Genomic DNA, 12,459 nt, shown 5'->3' with positions numbered 1-12,459 from the left:
TTACAGAAAATATGGATGAGAGAAGAACTACATGATAGAGCATTATCGAGTTCACAACGTGGGACATTCCTACAGGATAAATGACTGTTTCTCTAACAAACTAATGGTGTAAATAAAGGGGGGGTATGTGGTTATAAGATTTAAAAGACCACTCATTGGAAAAGACTGATGCTGGGAGGGACTGGGGGCAAGAGGAGAAGGGGACGACAGAGGATGAGATGGCTGGATGGCATCACTGACTCAATGGACATGAGTCTGAGTGAACTCCGGGAGTTGGTGATGGACAGGGAGGCCTGGCGTGCTGCGATTCATGGGGTCGCAAAGAGTCGGACATATGACATATGACCCTTGTATGAAATCTAAAAATAAATAAATCAACCATAGAAAGACATTTGAGACAATCAAGGAAATTTCAATATTGTCTTGGGTTTAAGTGAAATTAAAGAAATTATTGTTGGTTTTAGTATCTATGACAATGGCATAGTAGTTATGTTTCTTTTTTTAAAATGGTGGTCAGGGAAAAGACTTAAAAATGCATATGAAAGTTTGAAATAACACGATGTCTTGGATTTGTTTTAAAATCCTGCAGCAAAAAACAATGGGTGGAAGGAAGGAAGCATAATTAGCAAAATGCCGATAATTGCTAAAGTTGGGTACATGTGGGTTTATTATCCTATACTTTCTACTTTTGAGTATCTGAAAATTTCCATAACAAAAACTGTAAAAAGTGTTTACTTTCCCAATTATCTGCATGTTATAAATATACTTAAAGTTTAAAAATTCTATTTATTTACAACGTACTAGGAACCATGGATGGAGGAGCCTGATAGGCTGCAGTCCATGGGGTCGCTAGAGTCAGACACAACTGAGCAACTTCACTTTCACTTTTTACTTTCATGCATTGGAGAAGGAAATGGCAACCCACTCCGGTGTTCTTGCCTGGAGAATCCCAGGGATGGGGGAGCCTGGTGGGCTGCCGTCTATGGGGTCGCACAGAGTCGGCCAGGACTGAAGTGACTTAGCAGCAGCAGCAGCAGGAACCATATTTAAGCTACATCTTAGTTTGGGCTGCTATAACAAAAATACTATAAACTAGGTGACTTATAAACAAATACGTATTTCTCACAGGTCTGGAGGGTGGGAAATCCAAGACCACAGTACTGGCAGATTTGGTGTGTGTTAAGAGCCTACTTCCTGGTTTATAGATGTACCTTTTTGCTGTGACCTCTGGGAAGGGATATCTCTCTGGGATCTCTTTCATTGTTTTTCTTATCTTTTAATTTTTAAAAAATTTCTTTGAGATCTCTTTTATGAGGGCACTAATCTCACTCTCATGACCTAAGCACCTCTCAAAAGTCCCGCCTCTTAACACCATCATCTTGGGAGTTAGATTTTAATATATGAATTTAGGGGGTGGGGAGCACAAATATTCAGTCCATCAGTTCAGTTCAGTCAGTTCAGTCGCTCAGTCGTGTCTGACTCTTTGCGACCCCATGAACTGCAGCACACCAAGCCTCCCTGTCCATCACCAACTCCCAGAGTTCACTCAAACTCACGTCCATCGAGTTGGTGATGCCATCCAGCCATCTCATCCTCTGTCGTCCCCTTCTCCTCCTGCCCCCAATCCCTCCCAGCATAGCAAGCTAAATTTCCCCTAAGTGTGGGATCCAATAGCCTAACTTTGGAGGTAGGAAAGCTGTCAAGAGCTGTAGCTTCTTGGGCATAACTGATATACAAATAGATTTTCAACATCCCATGAAAAGAATACATATAATCAGTCTCCCTTGAAATGTCGAAGTGAACCTTTATAATCCCCTCATGATAAATGTACTCTTTGTATCCTGGAGATTTTGCTAGAAGATGGAATGGCCCTGGCAAAAATTGACTGGTTTTGTTACTAACATGCTATGATAAATTGGAAGCACTGATTTAATCAGAGGCCAAATGGAAAAAAAAAATACATCTCTTTGAAAAGGGGATATTTCCAACACTATCTGCTCCAGTATTATCCCTGATACCAGTGAAAAAGCAGGCTCAGCTGTAATACTCGACTTAATATGTTAAATATTTAAAAGAAAAGTCTAAGGAGAAAAAGTAATCCCTGTCAAAGAAAAAATAAGAATACCTTTGTCAGTTGGGCAGGACATATGAATAGATAAAGAGTCCAGTTTCTAAATGACACCTTTACAGTGAGGACATGGAATATGTCACATCCAGGATACTAGAGGACAAGGAGCATTCCATTTAAGGAGCCAACAGAAGAGGGATGTCCCACCTTGACATATATAAATGGAGGCTACCTGGGACTTGGTTAAATAGTGTTGATGTTTCCAGAGTCAATGGATGAAGGAATAAGATATAAGTCTTAATATATTCAACAGCTGCTTTAAACAATCCATAGGGGTCTTGGTGTTAGGAATGACCTATGTAAACACACCCAAGTTTATTTGCTGTATTCCTGGGTTTCTTATTGCCTAACTCTCAGTCCAATGTAAGAAGCTCTCCCAAAGGATTCCGCTTCAGGGACAGTTCTCACTATCTCATTTCAAGATCATTGTAAACCAATCTTCTATTAACTGGAGGCCCAAAGTTGGCAGTCCTTAAATTTCATGACAGAGAAATGAGGATTTCCCTAGTGGTCCAGTGGCCAGGTGTCTGCACTCCCAGTGCACAGGGCCTGAGTTCTTTGAAATCTGGTCAGGGAAATAGATCCCACATGCCACAATTAAGAGTTCACATGCCGCAACTAAAGATTTGGTGTACTGCAACCAAGATTCGGTGCAGTCAAATAAATAAATAAATACGTTTTTTTAAAGGGTAGAAAAATGAGATGTCACCGTTCACAGTCCAAGCCACACCAAGAAATCCAAGTTACCCCACAGTGATTTTGTATCTCTTAGAATTCCAACCTAACATTTTATACCTAGTAGGAATGCAATATTTTTAGAAATAATACAAAAGTTTTGTTTGTTCTTGAAAACACATGCCAGCCTATTCCTACTGGTCATGGCATATACCAGTCACTCTCGTCTTTGCTTTCGGTCAATCAAACTCCCTCATATGAAGTACTGGGCCACAATTATCATCTCTTTCATTGTCAAGCATCTCCTGTTACAGAGGTGCCCATTATATCCAGCACTATCTTATGTTCAGGGAGGTTCAGATTTTGGAGAAGGATGAATTATGTGCTCTGTCACAGGAGTAACTGGCAGTGTCTATCTTCCTGCAACTGAAAAGCTTTACCTCTTGTCAAATTGTAGCAATATAGGCTTTGCATTTAAATAGTTACCCGACAATGATACATTTCAAAGTACTTCTTCCTTAAACTGAAGTGGACATTCACTGGTGACATCTGTCACTTGGAATTTTTCCCTTAATAAAATTGATTGTGAACAAGTAACAAAGAGAGATTGCTTCAGGACATCTGGCATGTGAAAATAGCCCTTTTGCAAAGAACTGGATGTCAAGGTGTTTTCATTAAAATGGTACTTTACCTGAGCAAGGCAAGTGTTAATAGAATAAAAGAATTTTTCCGTCATCTAAACAAAGTCAGCTATCTACAGTTCATGAGGCGCACATGTTTCACAGGAGAATGAACAAATTATGCCTCTGAAGAGTAGCTGGATATTTATTCTGACACAGCTTCCACAGGACAACTAGCAACCTCATTTGAAGTAAATTCCTTCATCTAGTCCAATAAGAATAATTGTATCAGAACTGTGCTCCCTGCTCTAAAAAGGGCAAATCCATTTACTGCTGCAGAAAAGTCTCTGGGATGGATCTAACCTATTTGCTTTTGTGGGTTTTGATGCTGCTGAGTAAGTCAATGATATTTCAAGTTGGTGCTGGTTTGGACACAGTTGAGAGAGCTCTGTAGAGTGCTTTTTCTTCAATAGCTCAATCATGACTGCAAAAACATGATCAGTATCAGAGATGTGGAGTAGTAACTTGTCTTGAGAGCAGTGAACTAATGAACATCCATCATGAGATTGTTCGAACATCTTTCACAATTGAATATCTGACTTTAAAAGGAATGCTGTAAAGTCTCCAGCATTTTCATAGCATTTATTGGAGCAATCGGTAGTCTTTATCTGTAGTTTAAATGCAAAAAGAAAAGAAAAATCACACGGATGTTTCATTCAAGGCTGCTTCTGGAACAAAATTAATAATGGCTGCAATTTGCAGAATGATTCTTTCATGTTGTGGAGGCTAAATCTGACTAATTTAATTCCCTTGCAGTGATGGCTTAAAATATTGCAGAAGAAACCATCAAAAAACTATGAACATGGCACTACACAATCCTCTCTGACCAACAGCCTTCAGAGAGTGCCTTCCAAGATTATTCTCAGCTCTATGATGTTATGTGTTTGCTTTCCCTTGTAAATCTAACACTGATTTTCCAGATTCGTCCATTTTCATTTTTGGTGAATTCTAATTGGTTCCCACTGAGGCTGGGTAGCCACCAAACTGATCATATGCCAGTTTAATGGACCCCAGGGATATTTAACAAATTGTTCACTATTTCACCATGTACTGAAGGGTAGCTGTAACTATTCTTTTTTCCTGTCATAACCACTGTGGCCATTATGATAGCTCTGCACATGATTTATTTTGTGGTACAATTTTCTATGCAGGGAAAATAATAATGCTGCACCACCTCCATCTCCTCTACTACTGAATATATGATTAAGATCAAAGACAGACTCCTGCTTATACATGAAAAATAGTAGCTGCTAGCCTGTCAATTTGTAGAGCAAATTGTGACTCAATTCCATATAACACTGGACATTGACAAAGATGTATTGCAGTGAAGTCACTGTGAGATCATTCATTCTATCCTTCCAAAACGAGCATTTCATCAGCTTGAAAAAATGTAATAGACCTATTCATCAGATGTTTAATGAATGAGTTTTAAATAACAAGGGATCGTAGAAAACATCTTTGAAATATTTGAATCCAAGCTTTCCTTCCTTTAAAAACAAATCCGTTAGAGGTAAAAACCTGTACTTCATCATATTGTTTATAGACAACAGAGATTCAACTTCCTGATGATAATTTATAAAGCAGTGAAATGAAAATAAGCAAATTTTCAGGAAGCCGTCAACCTAAGAGGCTTTTCTTGTTTAGAAAAGTTTACAGTCTGTTTGATCGGAGAAGGCAATGGCACCCCACTCCAGTACTCTTGCCTGGAAAATCCCATGGATGGAGGAGCCTGGTAGGCTGCAGTCCATGGGGTTGCGAAGAGTCGGACACGACTGAGAGACTTCACTTTCACTTTTCACTTTCATGCATTGGAGAAGGAAATGGCAACCCACTCCAGTGTTCTTGCCTGGAGAATCCCAGGGACGGGGGAGCCTGGTGGGCTGCCATCTATGGGGTCACACAGAGTCGGACACTGAAGTGACTTAACAGCAGCAGCAGCAGTCTGTTTGATCCTTTCAGTTCAGCAAGTTAACACTAAGCACCACAGACATCTTACATTATAGGGTTAGCTGTGATTTTAGCTTGAATTTGGGCAAAAGTGCAAACTGAAGGGACAGATGGGAGAGCAGCATGCAAAGACGAGAAGAGCCCCCTCTTAAATGATAATATGCTATAATCAGAGGTAGGAAGATAATTCTTCTGCTGACCTATGGGCGCAAAGAGCGTTGTGACCACTACATTTTAAATGAGCCCAAAGGCCAAATGGCAGAAGGTGCAGAAAGCTGTTATAAATTTTATAACCTGATCTGTTGTCCTCAAATGGGAGCTTAGTATTATCAAGATATACTGTCATGCAATGAGCACAAAAGGGCATGTCCCCAAACCTCCAGTAAGCATCTATTGATTTCTTCACTTTTTCTTCCTTTGCCAGCTCTTTTCCTTCATCTCCTTCCCAAGTGTGCACCACAGACCCACTGTTACTGTGTTCACTCTGCTGGAGACCTGGCTGGACTGGTCATCTGATATGTTGCTGGAACTCATCAATTTGGGAGGTATGTTTATTGTGAAATGGTAGGAAGCATGGCAACCTACTCCAGTATGCTTGCCTGGAGAATTCTGTGGACAGAGGAGCTTGGCAGGCTACAGTCCATGGGGTCGCAAAGAGTCGGACATGCCTGAGCAACTAACACACATGGATAGAGTCCAATTTCTTTAACACATCTAATAATCTCCATGACCTGGTCCCCACTGACATCATTTTGCTTTGATTCTCATTTTTCTTTCTTCTCTTCCTTTTTCTTCATCCGTGCTACCCTGGGTTTGAACAAGTATATGAAGCATGAACATTAACCACTGCCTTAGAAGATTTTCCAGAGAAACCCATGTTAAGAGAATCAGAATAGAAAAATGGTTCTGGAAAGCAGACAGACAGGACAGGATTTGAGGTTCAAATTGCCCATTCATCTAAACTACCTCCTCTAACTTTCAGGCTGCTTTTTTTTCCAGCTGAAATTTAATGCTCATCTCTTCCTGTATTCTCCATACTTTCCATAAATGAGCTCACCTCCTCCCATGGCTTCAAAGACCATACTGGTGTGATGATTCTAAAATCTTATCTCTAGCTCTGACATTTCTCCTGGACTACAGATTTACATATCTAACCACCTTACAGACTCATGAACACTTCAGAGTCAATATGTTCTGGCCTGAATTCATCATCCACACATTTGATCCAGGCATCAAGTCTTATCTAATCTTCTCCATAAAAGACAAAAAAGTGACAAAGTGAAGTCACTCAGTCATGTCCAACTCTTTGTGACCCCATGGATTGCAGCCTACCAGACTGCACCGTCCATGGGATTTTCTAGGCAAGAGTACCGGAGTGGGTTGCTATTTCCTTCTCCAGGGGATCTTCCTGACCCAGGGATCAAACCTGGGTCTCCCACATTGTAGGCAGATGCTTTACTGAGCCACCAGGGAAGTCAATCTTCCCCATAAGTACATCTCAAAACAATATTTTCTCCATTCTCTCACTGTCACTACCATGATTCACCCTCTTAACCCACCCATTCTTGCCTGCAGTCATGCCATGATCTTCTCTTTGGCTTCACACTTTCTAATCTTTCTCCCTGCGAATCCCTTCTCCATGCTACAGCCAGAGTGATCTCTCCAAACTGCAAACTTAATCATCATTCTCCTGCTAAAACCCTCCAGAGTCTTCCCCATTGTTTTCAGGATACAGTTCAGTCTCCATAAGAGGTCTACTAAGATCCTTCATGAAGTTCCCTACCAAGACCACCAGCCATTATCATCTTCACCTTTATCTTAGCCCTAATGATAGTATTTCAGTGCCTTACAGGTAGCTTGTACTCTCTCTCCTCAAAGCCTTCACAAAGGAAGTCCCCTTTACCAATAATACTTTTCTTCTCATGCAGCTTAGTATCAAAAAACAAACAACTCAATAAAAAAATGGGCTGAAGACCTAAATAGACATTTCTCCAAAGAAGACATATAGATGGCCAACAAACTCATGAAAACTTGTTCAACATCACTAATTATTAGAGAAATGCAAACCAAAACTACAATGAGGTATCCCCTCACACCTGTCAGAGCGGCCATCATTAAAAAATCTACAAACAATAAATGTTGAAGAGGATATGGAGAGCGGAGAAACCTCTTGCACTGTTGGTTGGAATGTAAATTGTTACCACCACTATGGAGAACAATTCCTTAAAAAATTAAACGTAGAACTACCATATGACCCAGCAATCTCACTACTGGGCATATACCCAGAGAAATCCATAATTCAAAAAGACATGTGCATCTCAGTGTTCATTGCAGCACTATTTATAACAGTCAGGACATGAGGAATGAATAAAAAAGATATGGTACATGATACAATGGAGTATTACTCTTTCATAAAAAGGAATGAAATTGTAGAGATGTGGATGGACCTTAGAGACTGTCATACAGAGTGAATAAGTCAGAAAGAGAAAAACAAATATTATATATTAGCACATGTATGTGGAATCTAGAAGAATGGTATAGATGTTCTTATTTGCAAAACAGAAATAGAGACACAGATGTAGAGAACAAACATATGGACACAATAGGGGAAGGGAGAAATGGGATGAATTGGGAAATTGGGATTGACATATATATACTACTGATATGTTTAAAATAGATAACCAATGAAAACCTACTGTATAGCTCAAGGAACTCTACTCAGGGCTCTGTGGTGACCTAAATGGGAAGGAAATCCAAAAAAAGAAGGGATATATGTATAAATATAGCTGATTCACTTTGCTATACAGTAGAAACTAACAACATTATAAAGCAACTATACTCCAATAAAAATTAATTTTAAAAAAATAATACTTTTCTCATTTCTGCCTTTTCCAACTCCATCCTTCAGTTCTCAAATTTGGCATCACTTTCTCCCAGAAGCCCCCTAGACTAGGGGTGATGTGATTTATGGCTCCTTGTTATTTTCATTCTGTTATCACACATTATTGTGATTGCTTGTTAAATTGTTATTTCCCCCACCAGACTGTATCATTTGTTTGTTTCACTTACTGCTGTAAGCCTAATTCAGGGCACAGAGCCTGGTGCATAGGAAACACTCCATAAATATTTGATGGATGAATGGCCATCATTTTAAAGAGACAGAATGGCTCCTAAGCAGGGCTAATTCCACCATGATATGATTAAGTGTATTGACATGTCTAAATAAAGAATGCATCAATTAAAAGGAGATGGTCAGTTAGGAAACACAGAACAAGGTGAGTCACTGAGGTAGATGCTAGAATGCCTATCCAAGCACATCTAGGGATGAAGGAGTATTAGCTAATGGACTTCAAATAATGTACTCCCATTAGTAAGAACATCCCTTTTAGGAAAAGGATACCTCCAGCTGTTTTAGCCAGATGCTATTAACTCCCCATTTTCTAATTCCATACTCATGTAAAATTTTATATTTACTATGTGGCTTCTCATGTAAATCTGTTTACATGGAGAATGACATGCAGATTCTAAGTATTTCGGGTCCTGTCACAGTGATTTCTCACTGTAAAGTAATGAATTGCCTTTGCATTGTGACGTGCGTGCATCATGAGGTGACCAGAATGGGGTCCTATCTACTCTTTGCTCTGTGGACATTTCAGTGGCTCTTACTTCACTTCTCAAGTTCAGTGGCCAATGGTGGCAGGGGCAAGTCCCAGGAAGCCCACAACAGAGAGTGGAAGGAGTTAGACATGAGGCAGGGGTCATACCCTATAAATGTCAGTTCTTTTCAGACAGGTTTCTCTGCCAAGGAACCACAGCTCAGAAGTAGGCAGTTTTTGTAATCTTTTGTTTTCTGGTATATGGGCTGAGTTATCTTAAAAATTTCCTCACCAACCTGAGTAATTTCTAAATTATACTGACTGCTGCTGCTGCTGCTAAGTCGCTTTAGTCGTGTCCGACTCTGTGCGATCCCATAGACGGCAGCCCACCAGGCCCTGCCGTCCCTGGGATTCTCCAGGAAAGAACACTGGAGTGGGTTGCCATTTCCTCCTCCAATGCATGAAAGTGAAAAGTGAAAGTGAAGTCACTCAATTGTGTCCGACTCTTCGAAACCCCATGGACTGCAGCCTACCAGGCTCCTTCATCCATGGGATTTTCCAGGCAAGAGTACTGGAGTGGGTTGCCATTGCCTTCTCCGTTATACTGACTAAGAGCACACAAAAATGAAAAAATTTCAAAGCAATTTATTTGAAAGTGACCACAGGGAATATAAAGGTCATGGGCAATCAAGGTTTTGGGTACATTTAAAAACCATGTCCTGTAGCCTGCCAGGCTCCTCTGTCCATGGGATTCTCTAAGCAAGAATACTGGAGTGAGTTGCCATTTCCCTCTCCAGAGGATCTTCCCGACCCAGGGATCAAACCCAGGTCTACTGCATTGCAGGCCTATTGTTAACCATCTGAGCCATCAGGGAATCCCCGTCGGATGTGTGATTGGAAGCAAATCCTGAGAGTCTTGGAGGACCAGTTTCCCAACCTTTCAAACACAGGGTTGAACTTGATGTGTCTAGCTTAATCTTAACTTAATCTTAAACTGTAGTTACCATCCAGTTGAGAAAAATCGCCTATATCCTTTCTTCTTTAAAACCTGTTTTAATGAAAGTAAGTTGGATTTATATAATGAAGGGAGCTTCTGGTTGATAGAATTATAGAACCATTTTTACTACTGCTCTTCACCAGTGGCTCATTCTCCTTGGGTGGCCCCTGACATGCCTAGAAAAAGACTTCATCTTCAGACTGTGCCTCTGAAACTGGTGAGATGCTGGGACACCACCTTCTCCCTCAGGAAGTGCCCCCTGGGAGGTCTACCTGGAATGCTTCATTCTGGGCTGAGATAGGGGCTGGGGACTAAACACAGGCGCAGACTCAAAGTGCCAGGAAAACCCTTGAACGTCACTGCTTTCCAGAAGTGAGTTTGGACTACCAATCTAAGGTCCCCTTTACCCAAAATGAAACTCCACCACTGTCCACGCTGGGGCCAATTAGCAGACTTTCAAAGAGAGATATCCATTTTTAGTCTTCTTCAAGGGGCTCTTTAAAGGGGCTGAAAACATTCCATTGAAGGGAAGAGGAAGTGACACCTAGTTTCTTTATCATATGGCTCAGAAGAGCGATCTCAGATGAGAGATACTGTCAAATAATTTCAATTATTGGGCTGAATTATGTCCCCCATTCATATGCTAAAGCCCTAAAGCTCTAGTACCTCAGAATGTGGCTATGTTTGGAGACAGGATATTTAAAATATAATTAAATTAAATTAGTTCACTAGAGAGGGCTCTAATCTAGTACAACTTGGTGTCCTTATTAGAAGAGGAAGTTTGGACACAATTACAAAGGGAAGACCATGTGAAGACATAAGAAAAGAAGTCACCTGTACGCCAAAGAGAGAGACCTCAGAGTGAAACCAGCCCTGAATGAAACCTTGATCTTGGCCATCTGGCCTCCAGGACAGAGAGAAAATAAATTTCCATTGTTTACATGAAAAGATGCTCAACATCACTCATTATCAGAGAAATGCAAATCAAACCACAATGAGGTACCATTTCACACCAGTCAGAATGGCTGCTATCCAAAAGTCTACAAGCAATAAATGCTGAAGAGGGTGTGGAGAAAAGGGAACCCTCTTACACTGTTGGGAATGCAAACTAGTACAGCCACTATGGAGAAGAGTGTGGAGATCCCTATAAAAACTGGAAATAGAACTGCCATATGACCCAGCAATCCCACTGCTGGGCATACACACAGAGAAAACCAGAACTGAAAGAGACACGTGTACCTCAGTGTTCATCGCAGCACTGTTTATAATAGCCAGGACATGGAAGCAACCTAGATCTCCAACCTAGATCTAGCAGACGAATGGCTAAGAAAGCTGTGGTACATATACACAATGGAGTATTACTGAGCCATTAAAAAGAATACATTTGAATCAGCTCTAATGAGGTGGATGAAACTGGAGCCTATTATAGAGAGTGAAGTAAGCCAGAAAGAAAAACACCAATACAGTATACTAACACATACATATGGAATTTAGAAAGGTGGTAATGATAACCCTGTATACGAGACAGCAAAAGAGACACAGATGTATAGAACAGTCTTTTGGACTCTGTGGGAGAGGGCGAGGGTGGGATGATTTGGGAGAATGGCATTGAAACATGTATATTATCATATGTGAAATGGATCGCCAGTCCAGGTTCGATGCATGATACAGGGTGCTCGGGGCTGGTGCAGTGGGATGACCCAGAGGGCTGGGATGGGGAGGGAGGTGGGAGGGGGGTTCAGGATGAGGAATACATGTACACCCATGGCTGATTCATGTCAATGTATGGCAAAACCACTACAATATTGTAAAGTAATTAGCCTCCAATTAACATAAATAAATTTATATATTTTTTTAAAAAGATAAATACACAGTTAAAGATTACCTGTGTAGGAAAATATTTGTTATGGAGTGGTCTATTCCAAGGGCAGCAGAATGCCAAAGATTAGGAGACAGAAGACATGAAAGATTAATGAAAGTGAAAGGGTTCCTAAATATTTCTAAACTGAAAAAAAAAATTTCCATTGTTTAATCCACTCAATTTATGGTACTTGGTCATGCCAAGTACCCATTCATCTATTGATGGACATTTAGGTTGCTTCCATGCCTTGGGAATTATAAATAATGCTGTTAGGCACTACTTACAGTAGCCAAAACATGGAAGCAACCTAAATGTCCATCAACAGAGGAATGGATAAAGATGATGTGGTACCTATAAACAATGGAATATTACTCAGCCATTAAAAAGAATAAAATAAACTATTTGTAGCAACATGGATGGACCTAAAGAGGGTCATACTGAGTGAAGTAAGCCAGACAGAGAAGGAGAAATACCATATGACATTCCTTATATGTGGAATCTAAAAAGAAACGGTACAAATGAACTTACTTACAAAACAGAAAGAGACTCACAGACTCAGAAAACCAACTTATGGT

The 12,459-nt window shown here is 40.4% G+C and overlaps 1 long non-coding RNA gene across 3 annotated transcripts in view; it reads right to left on the bottom strand.

Moving 5' to 3' along the window:
* The window catches only part of LOC132346885 (uncharacterized), a 128,836-nt gene that overhangs the window by 33,326 nt on the left and 83,051 nt on the right, over window positions 1–12,459 (bottom strand). The window lies entirely within an intron of this gene.

Source organism: Bos taurus, chromosome 13 (genome assembly GCF_002263795.3).
Source record: "Bos taurus isolate L1 Dominette 01449 registration number 42190680 breed Hereford chromosome 13, ARS-UCD2.0, whole genome shotgun sequence".
Taxonomy (NCBI): domain Eukaryota; kingdom Metazoa; phylum Chordata; class Mammalia; order Artiodactyla; family Bovidae; genus Bos; species Bos taurus.
This window is presented reverse-complemented; position numbering and strand designations above follow the sequence as displayed.